Consider the following 17,231-nt stretch of genomic DNA (forward strand, 5'->3'; position numbering starts at 1 on the left):
GCTCCGGTCACGCCCTCTACGCCCCGCGCTCAGCCCCAGCCACGCCCTCGGCTCCTCCCGCACTTGGCGCCCCCCATACTCGACCTGGGCTCCCAGGAAGCGGATGGCACAGAGGACTAAGCACCCTTGTGCCATCGACAGGACTCATCTAAGTGGCTGCAAAGGAAGGGTGTCAGTGTTTTGGGAGCTCCTGTCAACGTGCCAACAAGGAACAACTTTCACTCCCTGACAACTACTTTAGGTTAGTTGAATAGAAATAGAAAAACACAGATCCAGCTGCCACACACAAAGACTTAAAGATTTACCCTTAGTTTTCACCAGAGGAAAAAATAAATACATATTCAGCTTGCCTCCACGACATTGCTGCTTCGTGTCCTAGCTTTTAAAAGCCTGGGTAACAAAACACCCTGCATGTGCTAGTGAAATTAGTTCGACAAGGACAAATACGGCATGATATCACTTGTACATGGAATCTAAAAAATATGAGGAGCTACTGAATATAACAAAAGAGAAGCAGACTCACAGATCTAGAGAATAAATTAGTGGTTACCAGTGGGAAGAGGGGGGCGCATTATAGGGTAGGAGATTAAGAGGTACAAACTATTATGTAAAATAAGCTACAAGAACGCGGGGAATATAGCCAATATTTTATAACTATAAATGGAGTATACCTTTAAAAATTGTGAATCTCGATATTGCACACCTGTAACATATAATGTGTAACCAAGCAAAACCAAATGCTGCCTTCCCAGGGACAGACTCCCTCACCCATATCCTCTGCTTTAGCTCCTCCAATAAGTGCCTAGATGGTAACAGCTGACGTACATTTATTTCCTGAGTTGTTTTACAGATGCTAAAACCCCCAGGTGGAAGATGCTAACTAGTTCACTACTCCATGACCAGAGTACATAGCCTCCAGGTCTACTGGAGCCTAATATTGTTCAGTGGTTTAGTCAAGTCTGACTCTCTGTGACCCCTTGAACTGCAGCGCACCAGGCTTCCCTGTCCTTCTCTATCTCCCAGAGTTTGCTCAGACTCCTGTCCGTTGAGTCCATGATGCTTAAGGACAATGCCTAACTCTAAGGTTAACTCCTGTGACGCGCCCTGTTACCTCGCCATTAACCAGTCGGAGAATTGTGCATGGGCTGGTCATGTACCCTTTGGCTTACGTCCCTCACCTTGCCCATTGGCAGTTGCAGGCTTTTTAAGCAGCAGCTGTCCAGACTCCTGGTAAGGTGCCTTCCAATAAACGCTGTACTTTCCTTTACCACAGCCAGGTGTCAGTAGTTGGTTTTTCTGTGGTAAGGCTCAGTAACAAATGTATATCAACTACACTTCAATTCACAAAAGAAAAAAGATTAATAAAAATCTGGGTAACCATTCTTAGACTGCCCCAAAACTGCCATAAAAGTTGAGTTTTATGACCCAGAAATGGAGTTTGGGATTCTAAAAAGCAGGTTTGGCCCCATTTTTACACAAGCTTTTCACCATGCTTCTTAGATGTCTATGGAATCACTTCACACATTAGAATGAAAGTAGAGAGCAAGGGCTGTATCTTATTCACTGCAGTATCCCCAATACCTACAACAGTGATGCATAACAGGTGCTCAATAAATATATGTGATTCTATTTAATTGACACGTACTACAATATTTTCAGGGCTTCCCTGGTGGCTCAGCTAGTAAAGAATCCTCCTGCAATGCAAGAGATCTGGGTTAGATCCCTGGGTTGGGAAGATCCCCTGGAGAAGGGAACTGCTACCCACTCCAGTATTTTGGCCTGGAGAGTCGGACATTACTGAGCGACTTTCACTTCACAGTATTTTCAAAATAAACATAGACCTTATTGTAAATAAAATATCAGGTCTATCTATAAAATGGCTTTCTTTGTGCCAATTTTGCCTTGCTGGTAAATTATTGTATGCATAAGTAAGACTAAAAAAGAGAGTTAAAAGTGTCTTTAGTTAGAAGGAATTGAAGGTATTCCAGAAGAAAAATTCAGTGAAACAAACACTTGCCACTGCCATATATTAGACACTTAATGAATGTTAAACTCTACATGTATTTTCCTGTGTATCAGACACAATGCTATGCCCTTAGAAAATGAATCTGAGTCTCAAAGAAGTTAACTACCTTGCCCAAATTTCAGAGCTACTGAGAAATTTCCCTGAGACCGGAATCCCTGTCCACCTGACTCTACAGTTTGCACATTCCTACTTGGTGTTACTGTCTCTCCAATGTGAGGGTTGCTGAATGTCCACGACCTGCAAAGCATTGTGTTGGAAGTTTTGGATGGTCCAGAACTGAGGACCATGTAATCCCCTTTCAAAAGTAGGGTTAAAATCCAGTTGAAAGTGGAAAAATGATTGAAGGCAGCATACAATTAAAGGCAAACAAGAAGGAAATGGTCAAAGGAGTGCACTGTGTTAAGAGAACTCAAGTAAGAGCCGTCTGCTGTGAGTGGGGAGATGGTAGGAGGAAATTAGAATTATGAACATGGATAATGCTTGAAATGGATAGGTAAGGTTTTTAACAGTAGTAATGCAGAACAGAGTTCATTTTCAGGCATAAACAAAGCTCCAAAGAGGAGAAAGCAATATGTGTACTTAACAAATGAGAGAGCCAGCTTTTTGGAGCATAACAGACTCTTAGGGGAGCAGATTTGGGCCTTGAGGGATGCTGAAGAGCAGACAATAGAATCCCACCATTATAGATATTTGAGCAGAAAATGACACGTGGGAAGAGGCATCCAAGGGTGTTTAAGTGTAGGTGACTGGAACATGCAAAGGCTGAAGAGACCAATTCACAGTTTTTTGTAAGAATCCAGGCCAGGATTGTTGTTGTTGTGGTTGTTTAGTCGCTAAGTTGTGTCCAACTCTTTGTGATTCCATAGGCTGTAGCACACCAGGCTCCTCTGTCCATGTATTTCTCCAGGCAAGCATACTGGAGTGGGTTGCCATTTCCTTCCCCAGGGGCATCTTCCCCACCCAGGGATGAAAAATGCATCTCCTGCATTGCAGGCAGATTCCTTAACATCTGAGCCACCTCGGAAGCCCCTTAGGTAGTGTAGTAATATCATATCTTGTTTTAATCACATAAATGTAAGTCAACTATCCTCCCAAAAAAAAGGTAAACATTAAATGGAAAAAAAAAAAAACAAAAAAACAAGGATTAATGAGACACAACTTTTGATGGTTTCTTCTGGCACATGCCACTCTAATTTACAACTGTGACCTAGGAGTAACCCTGAGGCTCTGGTTACTGCAGTAACAGGAGTAGGACATGAAGAAATCCTGCCTCCTTGTGGCCATTTCCCACAACAGCAAACTTAAACGATATTGTTTATGTTGCAGTGAAAGAGTTTTCTTTTTCTCTTTTGCCTTTTGAGTCCCTTTCTGCTTTAACTGTTCCTAATCTACAGTCTGAATTGATAACTAAGTTTTCTTCTTTTCAGAAGACTAATCTATTGACTGTTTTGAAACAATCCAAAAAGGAAAAAGAATACACGATCCTTACACCTTTGTGGAAATTTTTTTTTTTTTTTGGAGGAAATAGAAAATGGCTTTAATCCCCAAGCTGGCAGAGTAGAGAACACAGTAGGCTCATGCCTCAGGAACTGTGCCCCCACCATGGGGAATCAAGGAGATCATATAGTCGGGACTCACAGTCAGAGGTTGGAGATAAAGAGCAAAGGTGTAAGGAGCCTGTATTCTTTCTTTCTGCATTGTTTCAAAACAGTCAATAGGCTGGCTTCAGGTAGTCTGGTAACTTGGTCTGGCATTCTGTCCCAGTAGTTAGGTCCATTGTCTTTGGTGGATTGCACTACAGCTTTCTTTCCTCAATGCAAAGGGGGAAAAACAAACTACAAGGGGTGTTTACAGAGAAAGTGCTGTAAAGTTAAGCATCAGGATGTGACTAGCATAAAATGAAAAGATAATAGATGCAGAGTGTAGCTCATGCAGAATTAGAGGGTGATAGGTGCGGGATATCCCCGGAGAAGAGCAAGGCAACCCACCCCAGTGTTCTTGCCTGGGAAATCCCATGCACAGAGGAGCCTGGCAGGCCAGACCATGGGGTTGTAAAGAGTTGGACATGGCTGAACAACTAAACAACAACAACCTAAATTCCAATGACATTTTTTCACAGAAACAGAATAATCTTAAGATGTGTGAGGAACCACAAAGGACCCAGAATAGCCAAAGCAAACCTGAGAAAGGAGAACAAGCTGGAAGCATCTCTTCTGGACTTCACATTACATTACAAAGCTACCATAAAGAAGTGTGGACTTGGCACAAAAACAGGCACACAGATCAGAGGCCCAGGATAGAGAACCCGGAAAAGTTCTAAGAGCATGTACTCTTGTTAACTCACAAGAATTAAGGAGCCAAGGACATACACCATGGAAAGGAAAGTCTCCTCAATAAATGGTGCTGGGAAAACTGGGCACCACATGCCGAAGAGCAGCACTGTACTTTACCCACCCCCCACACACACAACTGGCCAGACCCTGGGTCTCCACACCAAGTCCTTCCCCACCCAGCCCTCTGAAGACAGGCACTCCTCAGCAGTCAACCACACACCGGCACCTTTCCCCCACTTTTCCTCAAGTTTCTTCACCTTTTTCTTCAGCAGGACCACCTACCAGCAGGTCCTGAGGAGACCAGGCTCCTGTCTGAGAGAAAAGGACCCCGCAATGTCCCAAAGCTGAAGCCCTGGTGGGCCCTGAGGGGACCCAGCTCCCATTAGCAGGGACTTGACCACCCCTACCCTCGAGTTCCAGAAACCAAAGCCAGGGCAGGTTCTCAGGAGATGGGGCTCCCATCATTTGTGCTGGGAGCCACGTCCTCAGGCAGAACGCGCAGCCCCAGGGCGGCTCAAGGAGTTGGGCTCACGTTCCCTGCTAGCCAATGGGAAAGCGCAGATCAAGCCACTCTCACCTTCAGCTGAGGCCCTGCCCCCTGGGGGCAGTTCTGCTGCCTCCATGAAACTGGGGAGAATCAAACTGAAACAGAACCAAACAGCCCATGACTTTTCCAAAATTGTTACAGAACAATTAACGGGAAACCATATGAAATGAAATGAGTATAAACACAAACTTTAAAATACAAAACTATCAAAATTACTGAAAAACAAAGAAGAAAATCTTCATGACCTTGATTTTGGTCTGCAGATGATGAGCTTTGAGGTTAGCCCACAAAAAGCAAGTGCATAAAAGAAAAAAATATTGTGGACTTTATAAAATTAAATATTTCTACTCTGAAATACCTGATTCATAAGGTCAAAAAACAAACCATGAACTGGGAGAAAAATATTTGTAAACTACATACCTAATAAAGCGTCTGGACTCAAAACAGATAAAGACCTCTAAAACAACCCCATAAAAAATAGGGTAAGGATGTGAACAGACTCCTGGCCAAAAAAGATATATAGACTGTAAATATCTTACAAGAATTAGATTTAAAAAATCATACTATTAAGGAATAACAAGTTAAAATCATACTATTAAGGAATAACAAGTTAAAATCACACCACACATTTTAGGACTGCTAAACTCCATATATATGACAATATCAACTGCTGGAGGGTGAAGAAAAAGAAGTCTCCCTCACTGCTGCTGGCATGTACAAACAGCCACTTTATAACACAGTTGGGCAGTGTTTTCCAAAGCTAAACAATGTAATCCAACAATCATGCTTTCAATATTGACTCAATTGCTTTGAAAATTTATCGCAAATTCAAACGAGGATGGAATTATGCACAGCAGTATTATTCACAACAGCTAAAATCTTGAAGAAACCGGGATATCCTTCAACAGATGAATGCATAAGCAAAGTAGGGTATATCCATGTCAAGGTGAGTAGGATATGCCACCCCAAAATATGCCTCTCTAGCATAAGGATTATTCAGTCTAATGAAAAAAACAAAAACAAACCAGGAATCTCAGACAACTAAGAAGTGATTGCCCATTTGTGAAGGACATTTACAAAAGAGAAATCTCCATATTTAAGGGCTTCCCCTCTTTGCACCAGAAATAGAAGGATAATTAAAACTCAAAGAACTTATCAATGGAGAGGTCCTGACTTAAATCTGCAAAAATCATATGCTTCTTTACTGTGTTTTGCATGATAACCTGTCATAATGGACTTCCCCCACTTCCCCAAGGTCTTTCTTTTATTTTTATCTGAAATGGTATTTGAGGTGATGGCTTTGGACATTTCAGGAAGTGACTCAGGTTTCCTGGGTAGCTCCCTTATACACATGACATATACAACTTATTAAACTTCTGTTTTTCTCCTGGTGGTGTCTCAAACTCTGCTTCAGTGCTTTTATAAAGAAAAAAAAAAAAAACGGGAAAATGAAGCTGGGCTCCTGAAGGCCACTCCTTCTGGTCTAAGCTACTTCCATCAAGGTCACAGTGAAAAGAAAAAAAAAAGAGGAATGATTTTCTTTTCTTTCCTGAGAGTAAAGACGATAAAGAGAACACTGAGCAGGCCTGATCCCTCCTAGATTTTACTTCACTGTTCCTAATCTGTAGTCTGCAAATAAATTTGCTTTTCTCTCCCCGTAACTCTGCCTGAGCTACATTCTCCATCTATTTGCCTTTAACTCCATGCTATTTACATCCTGGTGCTTACTTTTACAGCAGACCACCCTTATAGTTTTCTTTCTTTTTGCATTTCAAAAAGGCTGCAGTGCAATAAACCAGAGACAACCAGACCAAATTACCGGGCTATCTGATACCAGCTCTGACTTTTGTGGGTTTCTATTGTTGTTGTTGTTTTATAATTTTATTTACTTATTATCTACTTTTGGCTGTGCTAGGTCTTCGTGCTGCGTGGACTTTTCTCTAGTTGAGGAGAGCGGGGGCTTCTCCTCATTGCAGTGTGAGGGCTTCTCATTCAACTACTGAGCCTTTGTTCTAGAGCCTGGGAGCCACGACTGCTGAGTCCACGTGCTGCAAATACAGAAGGCCACAGGCCCTGAAGCCTGTGCTCCACAACGAGAAGCCACAGCAGTAAGAAATCCTAGAAACAAAATGAAGAGTAGCCTCCACTCGCTGCAATTAGAGAAAACCCATGCACAGCAACAAAGACGCAGAACAACCAAAAATATAAATAAAATAAACAAATAAAAATCAACATTTAAAAAAATTAAAGTAAAACAGATAAACAACAAGGACTACTCTATAGCACAAGGAACTACACTCAATATTTTGTAATAACTTAAAAGGGAAAGATTATAAAGAAGAACAGATATCTATACCTATATCAAGACCAGATCAGCTGGAATGTAACCCATGCTGATGGTGACTGGTTCTGACTCTCAAGACTTCAATCAACTGAAGCTTGGACTCTGCCCTGGGCAGAGGCCCTGCATGAACACGCCTGTAAAGTGAAAATCCTAGTCACTCACTCATGTCTGAATTCTTGCGACTCCGTGGACCACCAGACTCCTGTGTCCATGGGATTTCCCAAGCAAGAATACTGGAGTGGATAGCCATGCCCTTCTCCAGGGGATCTTCCCAACCCAGGGATCAAACCCCGGTCTCCTGCATTGCAGGCAGATTCTTTACCATCTGAGCCACAATGGAAGCCTCAACATGCCTGTTTCCATAGATTAAAGCTTCCCTAATTTTGCCATTTGGATAGACATTGCTCTGGAAAGCTCCCTGGCATTCTCCATACTTCTGCAAGCAATATACCTTTCCTTCCCATGAGCTTTGGCTGGGTTGTATCTTCCGGCTCAACACCACCCAGAGGCAAACCCACTTTTCTGGTAACATTTTTCCATTCAGACTCCCTACCAGCACTTGTGGCCCTGTTAGGGGAAGCACACAGACTAAAATCGCCCACCCTGACCAGGCACCACAGTAACTATTTGCATTAGCTGATTTACAACAGGCGATCCTGGTAAGGAACAGGGAACTAATAGGCCGCTACCAAGCAGAAGAGTTAGGGAATGGTCAAAAGGAGACACCACATGTCCAACCACCTCCCAGAATCCTTCTCACTGGCATCCATCTTGGCTGAACAAGGTGTGCACCACCAGGAAGGACTCTGAGTCAGGATGATTGGCTAAAGACAACCCGGAAACTAATCCCATCACCATAAAACTTGAGACTGCAAGCCACCTGCCAGAGCTGTTCTCTGGGGTTCCCTTACCCCTACTGTTCTCCATCCGGGTGCTGCTTCCCAATAAAACCTTTTGCTTTGTCAGCACAATTCATCTCTGACTGTTAGACAAGAGCCCAGTTTCAAGCCCTAGAAGTGGTCTCCCTACCTGCAACAGCCCCACTTGATAATTTCCAGTCAGTCATCTTGCTTCCAACACATGGAAATCATGTTATTTTTCTATGAGCAAAGATATGTAAGGGCCAGAAACAGTGTCCCAATTTTATCTTCTGAAGCCAGTAGGTCTCAAGCAAACTCACCTCTGTAGATCCAATTCAATGCCTTGTTCTATGGAAAACACTAGCAGGGCTTTGGGGTTTTATTTATATTTGATTTCTGAAGCCTTTTAATACCTACATTAAACATACAGATTACTCATCAGTGCCACTTCTACTTTGAGGTTAAAAATCCTCCAAGTTTTTTCTAATATACTTACCATTCCATTCGTTGCGTTTAAATGTTTGACCAAATGCTATTTCTCTCGTGTTTCATCAGAATTTAGTTAATTACACAGTTGTCGCCTGAATAGAGCAGTACTCATCACATACAGTTCTTTCCAAAACTGGATTTTACAAGGTAGAGCACAGGTGGGCCAGGAGAAAGCTCAGGAGCACGACTACAGTCTCCTGGAGCCAAGATTCTAATTCAGGGCACTGGACGAAAACATCCACCCTGAGGACGCACCGCCCACTTCAAGAGCAAGATTAAAACGCATTGCCTGAAAACAAGCTGTGAAATCTACCAAGATGCGCCTGCGCGCTGGAGGTCTCTCGGCAGACAAGCGCGGGACCCAGAGCAGCCAATCCCCAATCGGTGGGGCGGGACCTTCCGCGCGCTCCGCATCCTCCCGGCTCCTATTGGCTGGACTGCTTCAGTCGCAACGCAGATTGGTGGCTTGTGTCTGACGCGGCTGTACAAGCCAGCTGCTCACCCTTCGCTTCGCCTCAGCCGGGGAGGACTGGATGACGCCTATCGCTGAGCTCTCGCCGGGATGGGCAGCGCCGGAGGACAGCGGGGAGACTGACAGGAACGCGCCCTGCGAAACGCTCCTAAACCCTTTGCTTGACGTCTTCAAATTCCAGGCTGCTGCTAAGTCGCTTCAGTCCTGTCCGACTTTCTGCTACCCCATAGACAGCAGCCCAACAGGCTCCCCTGTCCCTGGGATTCTCCAGGCAAGAATACTGGAGTGGGTTGCCATTTCCTTCTCCAATGCATGAAAGTGAAAAGTGAAAGTGAAGTCGCTCAGTCATGTCCAACTCCTAGAGACCCCATGGACTGCAGCCTACCAGGCTCCTCCATCCATGGGATTTTCCAGGCAAGAGTGCTGGGTGGGTTTCCATTGCCTTCTCCGCAAATTCCAGGCTGGAAGGCCCCAAATCCCAACAGCTCTGAGGAACCCAGGTCCTAACCTGAAGGGAACTCGCGTCTCGTCTGCTTCAGGGACAAGAAGTCTTTTCACCCACAGAAACAAGAAATGCCCTAGTGCTGAGATCCCTAAATACCTGAAGTAACCCCAATTCCCCTCAGCCTGAGGCACCCTAAAAATAGCACCCGCGGAGAGACCAAATTTCCCTAACCTCAGAGTCCCTGAATACCTCAGCCTGGGAACTCTTAATCCCTTCATACTCAAGACCCCAACTATCCTGTAGGAGGGAAACCTAAAGCTCCTTAATGAGAAACCCCCGATTTCCTCAGCCTCAGAGATTCCAAGTTCTCTCAACCTGAGCATTCTACATCAGCCAAAAGACCCCCCAGTCCCCTTTGTTTGAGGAACCCCAGTTCCCCCAGCCCTGTGACCCTGATCTCAAGTCAAGTGATTTGTCCCTTAGATGTAGAACACACATTATGCTCAGATTTTCCCAGAGTCCCCAGGCAGAGCCACTAAAACCTTTGGAAAAACATTCCCTCTCACACTGTAACAGAGCCCTGATTTCAGTCCAGCAGTTAGGAACTTCCAGGGCTCCTTAGGACTCCCTCCGTCACCCACAGACACATCCCTCCTAGTGCCTTTCCTCAGAGGGGCCGAGTTGTAGGGCAACCAAATCTTGCTCGCATTAGGCAGGTCTGTCACAGCCTATCAGGATTTGTCCATCCCACCAAGACCCCCACCCTGACTTTCCCCACACCTTCCTGCCCCAAACACTCCATCCAAGGAAGACAGGCCTGGCTCTGGACAGTGGTCTGGGCTATCTCAGCATCTTCTTCCACAGGCACCCAAGGCCATGAACCCTTACAGATCCCCAGAGGAGAGCACTGAGGGAGATGCTGGGAGAACAGAGTGGAAGCCCATGGTGAGAGGTGGAGGTGGCAAAGCCAGGCTCTAAGCCGGCTCTATAGGAAGGATGCGGAGCTGGTCCCTTAAAGACCATAGACTGCTTGCCTGCACTGCTGAGTGAGCTTCTCTGGGAAGATGCACAGGATGGGAGTGCCTGGCCCTGTCTGGAACAGGTGGGGTGGAGTGGGGCAGAACAGGATACTAGCATCGTCAAGTGCTTTGTGTCCAGGAAGAGTTAAGAAAATACTCAGTGTTTGCTCAGTTAAGCAGGGCACAGTCAGTAAGGAAAGTCTTCATCCCTGTCTCACAGACACCCAGTGGCATCAGGCTACTCCCTGCCCATAGGCAGAGGAGAAGGCCCAGCTCTAAGGGCTGACTTATATTAGTAAGTCACTGATGAAGTCTATTATTTTCTTTAGGCCAAAGATGCTTTCAAAGACATTTCCATATACTTCTCCAAAGAAGAATGTGCAGAGATGGGAGAATGGGAAAAAATCTGTTATAGGAATGCAAAAAGGAACTGTGACGCACTGATTACTATAGGTAACAGGAAATGCTGGGCACCTGTGAGCCTAGGAAACATGAAACAGATCTTCAGTCTCCATGTTAACTTGGCCCTCTCTTAGGTGGCTACATCTGCTCAGTGTCCTTTTGTGTGGAGACTAACCTGGAGGAAATTTTTGTTCTTTTTTATCAATGTGGGGCTGGCCCTGGCAGTGCACAGCTCACCTCTTGCCCTGTTCTAGATTCTCCAAGCCCTACTAATTGGCCTTTGTGACACTTTCCATTGTCTCTATGCTTTGTTCTTCCTTCTTAGAGCAAAACTTTTGCTTCTTTCTGGGCCTCAGGGCCACTCGACTAGCATTCATGCATCACTGCAGGCAGGTCATCAAACCCCAGGTAGATGACATTGAGGATTCTGATGAAGAATGGACACCAAGGCAGCAAGGTGAGGGGCCAGGAGGATTTAGAGGTGTCTTCCTAAAACTAACCTGGGTTTATGTCTTAGCTGCATCTCAGGCATTAGCAAAGAAAACATAATTTTCAGAAAACTAGCAAGATGCATAACAGCATATTATACAGTGAGACTATCCATATGAAGTTTTTAAATACGTAAAATAATTAGCCTCCCCTTCTCTGCCATCTTACATGCAGTTTACTCTGCTCCTCACCATGTCTTCTGACAAGACTTTCAGGATCAAGTGATACCTCACCAAGAAACAAAAGCAGAATCATCCCATTCCCTAATGGATTCTAATGAAAATTGGTAATAAAACCAGATAAAACTCCAAGAGAAGACACTGCAGAAAAACAAAGCTATAGGTCTATAAGGAGCCACACATGAGGTGGCACACATATTTGTGCTGTCGACGTCACTGGCATCTTACCATATCACTCTGAAAACATCATTAATGCATCCATTTGTTTCACTGAAAAAATGATTTCTCTTTGTGTCAGTGTTTCTGCACTGGTGCTTTGGCTCAGTAATAAATATGAGAACTTTTGTTGAAACAAATTATATATATATAGGCATATATATATAATTATTTATACATTAAAAATGGAGCAACTGACAAATAATTAATCTCAAAAATATACAAGCAACTCCTGCAGCTCAATTCCAGAAAAGTAAACAACCCAATCAAAACTGGGCCAAAGAACTAAACAGACATTTCTCCAAACACATGAAAAGATGCTCAACATCACTCATTATCAGAGAAAAATGCAAATCAAAACCACAATGAGGTACCATTTCACGCCAGTCAGAATGGCTGCTATCCAAAAGTCTATAAGCAATAAATGCTGGAGAGGGTGTGAAGAAAAGGGAACCCTCTTACACTGTTGGTGGGAATGCAAACTAATACAGCCACTATGGAGAACAGTGTGGAGATTCCTTAAAAAACTGGAAATAGAACTGCCATACGACCCAGCAATCCCACTGCTGGGCATACACACCAAGGAAACCAGAACTGAAAGAGACATATGTACCCCAATGTTCATCGTAGCACTGTTTATAATAGCCAGGACATGGAAGCAACCTAGATGTCCATCAGCAGATGAATGGATAAGAAAGCTGTGGTACATATACACAATGAAGTATTACTCAGCCATTAAAAAGAATACATTTGAATCAGTTCTAATGAGGTGGATGAAACTGGAGCCTATTATACAGAGTGAAGTAAGCCAGAAAGGAAAACACCAATATAGTATACTAATGCATATATATGGAATTTAAAATGATGGCAATGATAACCCTGTATGCGAGACAGCCAAAGAGACACAGATGTATAGAACAGTCTTTTGGACTCTGTGGGAGAGGGCAAGGGTGGGATGATTTGGGTGAATAGCACTGAAACATGTATATTATCATATGTGAAACGGATCACCAGTCCAGGTTCGATGCATGATACAGGATGCTCAGGGCTGGTGCACTGGGATGACCCAGAGGAACGGTACAGGGAGGGAGGAGGGAGAGGGGTTCAGGATGGGGAACACGAGTACACCCATGGCAGATTCATATCGATGTATGGCAAAAGCAATACAATATTGTAAAGTAATTAGCCTCCAATTAAAATAAATTTATATTGAAAATACCAAAAAAATGGAGATTAAAAAAATCTAAATGTGAATAAGAAGTACCAAATTCAGCACCAGAGGAGTAAGGGCTGGCAGGTGGCTTCACTGTGTGTTGGTTAGTTTTTTTTATCTTATTTTTGAATTCTGAAATAGAAATTAAAAGACCTGACGTGGTTGTGGCAGAGTATTGATGTAAGCCTGAATGAAGGTGGATGTATAGGTTTTCCAGTATAATTCTCAATAGTTTTATGTTTAAAATTTATCATTCTTTTTCTTTTAAAAAATTATTATTTTTGCTAAACATTCTTAATGAAAGGGCAGTTAAAGCCACCTTAATTAGACTATAAATTCACCAGAGAACTTTCTAATACTAAGCTCATGATTCAGTCACTGGGTTAAATCTCTTAGAAGAGGAAAGATTAATATATTGTTAAGATACATTATTTATGCATATATATTTAACCACACCACATGATCTTTTTATGCTAAGATGAACCTAATTCTTTCTCTTGATTCTGGGAAAGGGTTTGAGATAACTATTTAGTCTCCCTGATCTTTCCCACATTTCACTGCTGACCAGAGACAGCATCAGGTAAACAAAATGAAGTATACTCATTATACAATAGAAGTGAGCAGCTCACTTCCTCTTCTGCTGCTCAGAGTAGAGAGTTTAGAAGAGTTAATCTGCCTAGACTGGAGAAAACAATTTAGATTAGTTCCATGATTCTCCATATATGGATTTCTGTTCTCTTAGTTTCTTTACTACTATTTATTTATTCTTGGCTATGCTGGGTCTTCACTGCTGTGCATGAGCTTTCTCTGGTTGCAGTGAGTGGGAGCTACTCTCTACTTGGGGTGCACAGGCTTTTCCCTGTGGTGGCTTCTCTGGTTGCAGAGTGCACGCAGGCTCAGTAGTTATGACACACATGCTTAGTTGCCCCACAGCATGTGGAATCTTCCTGGACCAGGGATCAAACTTGTGTCTTCTGCATTGACAGACAGATTCTCATCCATTGTGCCACCAGAGAAGTCCATTTGTTCCCTTAGGTTATTAATAGTAATGTAAGAGACATGAAAACCAAACATATGTCTGCAAAGCTTTTGGTATGAAGAGATACTCTTCATAGGGAACACGTACCCCACGAGTCGCCATACCTCTACGCATTTTTATTTACCCTCTGAACAGTTTTTGTGTGTGTGGTGCACTATTGCTAACTATATACACATTGCTGTACAACAAATCTGTAGAACTTTTTCATCTGGCATGACTGAAACCCTATACCCATTGAGCAACAATTCTCCATTTCCTCCTCCTCATAGGCATTGGCAACCACTATTCTATTTTCTGTTTCCATGAATTTGATTAGATACCCAAGTGAAATCATGCAATATTTGTCTTTTTTTATTGGTTCATTTAATAATGTTCTCAAGGCCCATCCCTGATGTAGCATATGACAGAATTTCATTCTTAAGGCTGAAAAATATTCCATTATGTGATGTGTGTATAATATGCATATGAGATATATTTTATATATAATGTGTATCTTTTTATCCACCAGTGAACTGTGAGGTTGCTTCCACATCTTGCCAGTTGTGAATAATGCTGCAATGACCATAGATGTGCATATATTTATTCAAGATCTTTTCAATTTTTTATAAATATATACTTAGGAGTTGGATTGCTAGGTCATATAGCAGTTTTGTTTCTAATATTCAGAGGAAACTCCATACAGTTTTCTATAAAGGTTGCAACATTTTACACTTCCAACAATAGTGCATGTGTTAGTGTGTAAGTTTCTCCATATCCTTACCAAACTTGTTTTTCATACTGGCCATCATAAAATATATAATTTCCATTGCACTTGTATTCTGTATTTCCCCATTGATTAGTAATATTGAGCATCTTTTCATGTTTGTTGGCCATTTGTGTTATCTTCTTTGGAGAAATGTCTATTTAATTCCTTCTCCCACTGTGTTGGTCAGTTCAGGCTGCCATAACAAAACAGATCACGTGGCTTAAACTGCAGAAATTTGTTTTCCTACAATTCTGGAGCATGGAAGTTTGATACCAGGGTGCCATCATGGTTAATCAAGTTCTCTTCCTGGCTTATAGGCAGCCTTGATATAGGTATGTGCTTATTAACCCCTTATCAGATATGTATTTTACAAATATTTTCTACCATCTTTTTCACTCTGTTCATTGTCTCCTTTGCTGCATAGAAGTTTTAAGCTTAATAAGTTCCATTTGTCTAATTTTACTTTGTTATTAATATATGTGCACTTCGGAGAAGGCAATGGCAACCCACTCCAGTTCTCTTACCTGGAAAACCCCATGGGCAGAGGAGCCTGGTAGGCTGCAGTCCATGGGGTCACAACGAGTCGGACACGACTGAGCGACTTCACTTTCACTTTTCACTTTCATGCATTGGAGAAGGAAACGGCAACCCACTCCAGTGTTCTTGCCTGGAGAATCCCAAGGAAAGAGGAGCCTGGTGGGCTGCCGTCTATGGGGTCGCACAGAGTTGGACACGACTGAAGCGATTTAGCAGCAGCAGCAGCAGCAGCAGCAGTATATGTGCACTTAGTATCATATTTAGAAATCATTACCGATTAATGACGTTTCACCCTTGTTTTCTTCTAGGAGTTTTATCAGGTCTTACATTTTTGAGTTGATTTTTCTACATGATGTAAGAGCTTCATTATTTGCATGTGGATATTTGTTTCCCAGTGCCATTCATTACAGGGATTAAGCTTTCCCCATTGTCTTGATACCCCTGATGAAGATCATTAGATCATGTATCCAAGAGTTTATTTCAGTTTACTTTTAGCTACCTCTTCCATTCCATTGATTGATAAATCTGTCTTTATGTCAGTGGGTTTCCCCAATGGCTCAGCAGATAAGAGAATCCACCTTTAATGCAGGAGACACGAGACACGGGTTCAATCCGTGAGTTAGGAAGATCCTCTGGAGAAGGAAATGGCAACCCATTCCAGTATTCCTGCCTGAAAAATACCATGGACAAAGAAGTCTGGTGGGCTACAGTCCAAAGGGCCACAAAGAGTCGGACACGACTGAGCAACTTAGCACGCACTTTATGCCACTATTACACTCTTTTGACTACTGAACCTTTGTAATATGTTCTGAAATCAGCAGCCTGCAGTTTTGCTGTTCTTTCTAAGATTGTTTTGGTTATTTGTGGGTCCTCTGAGATTCCATGTTAACTGTAGGATGGATTTTTCTATATCTGAAAAAAAATCCATTGATATTTTTATAAGAGTTGCATTGAATCTTTAAATTTCTTTGGGTAGTATGAACAGCTTAATAATATTGTCTTCAAATCCATAAACATGGGATGCCTTTCTATTTATTTGTGTCAGATTTCTTTCAGCAATACTTTGTAGTTTTCACTGTGTAAGCCTTTCATCTCCTTAAGTTTACTCCTATTTCATCTTTTTGATGCTATTATAAATAAGATTGTTGGGACTTCCCTGATGGTCCAGTGGTTAAGACTCTACACTCCCAATGCAGAGCACCTGGGTTCAATCCCTGGTCATGGAACTAGATCCCACATGCCACAACTAAAGACCCCACATGTCACAATGAAGACCTGGCACAAATAAATAAATAAAAATAAATATTAAAAAAAATTTAAATTTAGCTCTTGACTATAGCTTTAAAAAAGTTAAAAGTAAATAGGACTGTTTGCTTATTTTCCACTTTGCAATGGTCAGTGAACAATGAATTTTCCATTCAAATATGCATGGAAAGATATTTGAATGTTGATTTTGTACCCTGAAACTTTCTGTGCAAGTTTTTTGTGGAATTTTAAAGATTTTTTCTACACATAAAGTCATGTCCTCTGTGAACAGATGTAATTTTATTTCCTTTCCAAATAGGAAGCATTTTGTTTCCTTTTCTAATCTAATGCCTTGGCTAGGATTGCTAATATTATGTTGAATAAAAGTGTTGAACATGGGCATCCTTGCCTTTTTTATTGATCTTAGAAGTTTTCAGCTTTTCACTGATGAATATGATCTTAGAGGTAGACTCCTCGTATATGACTTTTATTATATTGTGGCCACTTCCTTCTATTCCTACTTTGTTGAGTATTTTCGTCATGAAAGGCTAGTAAATTTATTAGATACTTCATCAACATCAGATGAAGCAGAGATGAAGTTTTGTGGGTTTTTTAAGAAAATTATGTGATA

General features: G+C 42.3%; 1 long non-coding RNA gene and 2 pseudogenes across 1 annotated transcript in view; 2 read left to right on the plus strand and 1 right to left on the minus strand.

Annotated features, from left to right (window-relative positions):
- LOC120875521 overlaps nt 1–8,843 on the minus strand; it is a 65,251-nt gene extending 56,408 nt beyond the window's left edge. The window contains exon 1 of the long non-coding RNA XR_005723979.1: nt 8,607–8,843. This is a non-coding gene — a long non-coding RNA (uncharacterized LOC120875521). The remainder of the gene's footprint in view (nt 1–8,606) is intronic.
- A 1,549-nt stretch (nt 8,844–10,392) lies between these two features.
- Nucleotides 10,393–17,231, plus strand: part of LOC120875336 — a 40,011-nt pseudogene continuing 33,172 nt past the window's right edge.
- Nucleotides 11,619–11,768, plus strand: LOC120875520 (annotated as a pseudogene).

Source organism: Oryx dammah, unplaced genomic scaffold (assembly GCF_014754425.2).
Source record: "Oryx dammah isolate SB20612 unplaced genomic scaffold, SCBI_Odam_1.1 HiC_scaffold_16, whole genome shotgun sequence".
Classification (NCBI taxonomy): Eukaryota; Metazoa; Chordata; class Mammalia; order Artiodactyla; family Bovidae; genus Oryx; species Oryx dammah.